This window comes from Scyliorhinus canicula, chromosome 9 (genome assembly GCF_902713615.1).
Source record: "Scyliorhinus canicula chromosome 9, sScyCan1.1, whole genome shotgun sequence".
Lineage (NCBI taxonomy): Eukaryota > Metazoa > Chordata > Chondrichthyes > Carcharhiniformes > Scyliorhinidae > Scyliorhinus > Scyliorhinus canicula.
Genome location: NC_052154.1, coordinates 100,536,335 through 100,541,019, shown reverse-complemented (window position 1 = coordinate 100,541,019; position 4,685 = coordinate 100,536,335). Strand labels below are relative to the sequence as shown.

Sequence of the window (4,685 nt, the reverse complement as noted above, 5' to 3'; positions counted from 1 at the left end):
GACTGTGGTGGTATTGGACAGAGCCTGCAGCCACCACGCCTGGTTCCCGATCGCTGAGACCATGGGTCAAATGCGCGATCTGGAACCTGGCCCATCGGGGCGGTGCATCAGGCTTGACACTCACAACACAATTTTGGAAACTTATTTGTCCAAGATTTTAATACACTCGCACCTCCAAATCATTCTTTTCATGTGTTAAGCACTCCAACTTCAATAACCATCCAGTTATGTTAGCGGTAGAAAACAAAAAGGACATGATCATGATATTGGGGCATTAAGTCTGCAGACCTATAATTCTTGAGAGTGAATGATTGGGAGTTCTTCAAGAACCAGAGAAGACTCGTTTGTTTATTTTCCTTTTTAATTCCAGGCAGAATAACCAGCCAGCCTTATTTTCCAAGAACATCTTCAACAAAAGGTAAAGTAGACAAGGTTTATAATCTTGTTCATGTTTTTATTTATATTGACCTTGATTCCAACAGGATTGAGGGGGGTCAGAAATAGTAATTGTGAGGGCGGGTAAACAGGATGTTATTGTGGTAATAATTTCTATTAGTGACACAAGTAGGCTTAACACTTCAATGAAGTACTGTGAAAATCCCCTCGTCTCCACACTCCAGCGCCAGTTTGGGTCATCTGGCCAAGTCATGACCTCATGCAAACAACCTAGATTTTCCCGAGGATGCACCTAACTGCAAATTTGAGATTTTCAATTCAAAAGAAGGTTGTACTTTTGGAATCTGGGCCTAAAAGCCAGTCCTAAACACTAAACGTCTCTACTGTGATTGACCAACTCTCCTGGGCTATATTCCAGCTTCCACCCAACAAGATTAAATAAGAACATGGAAGAGTCTAAAACTTGTCGTCAAAAAATCTCATCTGTTGACTTGACAAGTAAGATTTTCAACTGAAAATGTTATATTTTCTCAACTTACAAATTGAATTACTTGCCTTTCAGCAACAACAATCCCATCAACTTTGACAACAGGTATGATATTGGCAATATGCATTCAGCAATGTCCTCAAAATGAAGATAGTTTAAAAAGACTCATATCTAGGTCTGGAGTTTCAGATTGATACACCAATGGGAATGTATGTATTTAAAGCGTTACGATCATTGTTAGCAGGAGACACAGGGCTGAATCTTTTCCTGGCCATCTGACAACATGCTGATTTCATTAACAGTTACTGGAATCATCATTTAGTATTCCCATTCTTAGCATTTCATCTCCAGTGATACCTGAGACATAAATTCATCGTTGTAATGTTGAACATTTGTCATTCAGTTGATCAATGTGTTTCAAATTATATCTTTCAGATGAAAGTCCAGTTGGAGGCACTTTGCCAAGTAAGGAATATTTTAATTTTACTTTATTCAAATGAGGCAAATTAGTAAAATCTTATAAGATTATTATGCACAGAAGAAGATTTTTTTTTCCATCTCAATCTTAACACTGCAACAAAAGATGACTGTAGACAGATCAATATTAATATGGTAGGTTCATATTCTGCAGCAGCCAGGATTCCCAGGATGAAGAAAATATTTTTCTGTGCTTTGCAAATTCAACATGCAGAATTTCCTGGATTTAGTGCACAAATAGTCACTGAACTGTTGGGAACAACCAAAAGGCTAAAAAGGTTCCAATTATTCAATACTATTAGTTGCCTGAATAACACTGTCTCCCAGTCTATCCACTTATCTGGTAGCTGCAACTGACTGTCCCTGAGAAGGGACATCAACATGCATCATACAGAAATGGGTGTTGGCTCACAAGTGCAGGCAACAATAAAAGTGAATGCACTCATTAATCTGGCACTCTGCTCAGCCACTATCAATTGCTTCCCTATTCACAGACTAATGCCCCTTTCCTTGGTTTTCCAAATACGCAATAAATGAAAAAGAGAGAGAGCCCTTACGGTAAAACCAACAGTCTCCCCTATTCCCACAACATCATTCTCAACTTTAACTCCCGGCTCCTTGATCGCAGAAACCATTAGAATATGAGTGACAACTCTGATGAGCAGAAATGGATCAAAAAATTAAACTCTCTCCACCAGAAGCTACCAAATGAAAATCCTGCTTCCATCACTGTAACATTAGCTCAGATGCTGCCACTTCTCACTGCATTACATGCTGTTAATAAATGAAAATAATAATCTTTGTTGTCACAAGTAGGCTTGCATTAACACTGCAATAAAGTTACTGGGAGAATTCAGAATGTCCTAATTACTTCACAGCAAGTCATTCGGGACGTGTTGGAGGAAACTGGAGCACCTGGAGGAAACCCACGCAGACACAGGGAGAACGTGCAGACTCCGCACAGACAGTGACCCAAGCCGGGAATCAAACCTGGGTCCCTGGCACTGTGAAGCAACAGGACTAGTCACTGTGCTACCGTGCTGCTTATATTCTCCAGCTTTAATATCTTTATACACATATAGATGCTTTGTTTGTAATATTAACTAAAAATTCAATAACTTATGAAATTAGTACGAATTGAGGTAAAATTGGAGGTTAATCAAGAACAAATTAATTCAGTTAAAATGAAAATGTTGATTTTCAACAACTTGTTCATTGGTATTTTCCATTGATAAAAATGGATCATTTTGATGCTTCGCACTCTGACATCATCAACTGTATCCCTTTCAGCATTGGGAACAACTGCAGCTTCAACAACAGATATGGAATTTTAAAAACATTTAACAATGGTGTTTATCAGTCATAAAAAGTGCACAAATTAAGATTGATCATCACCATTAAAATATTACTTTGCAGCCTAAGCAATATTTCTAAACCACAGAGGTCAACCTTTACCTATCCAACTCGGGTAAATTAGAAGATTAGTCATTTGATATCCAGGTAATTACTGATTCGGAACTCGACTTCTTCCTCCATCGCTGATTTAAAACCTGCAGCCTCTCTGAAAGTAAATGCGACACCCACCTGAGGTAGATGATCCATTTCCAAACTTCTGGGTGGAGACACAGTGCAGGACTCTCCATTTGCGAGACAAAGTGTTGCCCCCTGCACCGAATTGCATGGGTGGAATAACCTGCATGGGACCCATCCAGTTGCAGATGATTGTTTCCCCCTGATCTTTGGAATTTGGTCTCCCCTGCTGAGGGCAGGTAAAGTTACCCAGCATGAGGATAAACGTTTGGCCACTGCAGAGCAAATTAGAATGGAAACATGACCCGGTGAGATTTTCCGTGTCTAGCGCAGATACTGTTGTTTTACTGAAGTAAAATACTTTTATGAAACTCGCGGACTAACTTTGCATTATGATCGCTGGCTCGCATTTCCTTTGGGGCTTTATGTAGGAAGCGAGTCAGGAGATCCAAATAGTCCAGCACTCTGCCCATTATAATTTGGAGAAAATCCCATTCCCCTGGCATCCGAATTGGTGGGTCTGAAATTGCACTGGATATTCAGCCTAGCTGGAACTGCTTATAAACTCTCCACTCCCCAAACATCCTGATTTCAGCCATGGACATAGGTTCACGGAGACCTGCCCCATGATTTTATAATCAGAGCTTGATTGCATGGTGGAAGAGAGCAGGGAGACCCTCTTCGCCAGGGTGTGCCGGAGACTGAATCCAGCCATTGTTAACAAAGTTGGGGAAGTGGTTGAAGAGGCAGTGAGTGTTGCCTGCCTCACCAGCAGTACTGGGACCGGGGCAGGAAAAAGATAAATGACCTCCTCAGGGCAGCTAGCGTGAGTCACACCCTCTGTGCCACTGGCATCACTCCCGTCCCTCACATCACATCACCCCCATTCCTCTGGAGGCTAACCAAAGCCCACCTCCCTGCATCTCACTTACATCTCATCTTCCACCAAAATCTAACACCGTCATTGTACTCTTTGGGCAGGTGCCTTGCTCCACTGCTGTCCACGTGGCTTTCTTCCTGGTGCTCCGGTTTCCACCCACAGACCAAAGATATGTGGGGTGGGTGAATTGGCCCTGCTAAATTACCTTGTAGTGGCCAGGAATGTGCAGGTTAGTTTTCGCTGATCGGGTGGTGTTGACCGTGAGGTGGACATGAATCGAGTGTTCATTCAGAGGGTTGGTGCAGATTTGATGGGTCAAATGGCCTCATTCTGCACTGTATGATTCTGATTCAGGGTAGAGTCTTGGTGAGCATGTTCCTTGGTTTACCTCATATCATATTTCCTGCTGAAAGGTGATGTAATTGTGCCATATTCCCCTGACTGAAACCTCCAAATCTTTATTTTCCAGCAACAACAACAATGGCACCAACAACAACAGGTATCAAATTATTAATATAAATTGAATGATTTCCCATTCACCTCACAACAAATTCATTGTAATGAGAATGACAGTGGATTGCAGAAAACAATAATTGGCATTCACTATTAAAGAGCTCAGGATTATTTAATATTTCTAATAGGGTATATCTTTACCAGTTAGTAAAATAATAACTTTATGAATCAAAAGAACGAGCATTAATTATTCAAAGGACTTTATTGTTGGTGATGAGAGTTTTGGTCATCGGGTTGGGAAGAGGTGACTGCCCTGCAGTCCCTATTCCAGAAGGCCGTCCTCATTAAGTGCCAACCTGTGCAGTGATGGTTCATCCCTGAGATCAAGGACATTGTGGGTCCAAATTCCGTCTATGATAATCAGTCGGCCAATATTAGGCCAGCAAGGCCAGGGGCGTGTCT

General features: G+C 41.5%; 1 long non-coding RNA gene across 1 annotated transcript; it reads left to right on the top strand.

The window, feature by feature from the left end:
• Positions 1-370: 370 nt before the first annotated feature.
• On the top strand, positions 371-1,348 carry LOC119971036. Its single transcript, XR_005461728.1, has 3 exons — positions 371-418; positions 959-988; positions 1,319-1,348. It is a non-coding gene; the product is annotated as an uncharacterized LOC119971036 (long non-coding RNA).
• The last annotated feature ends 3,337 nt before the right edge of the window (positions 1,349-4,685 follow it).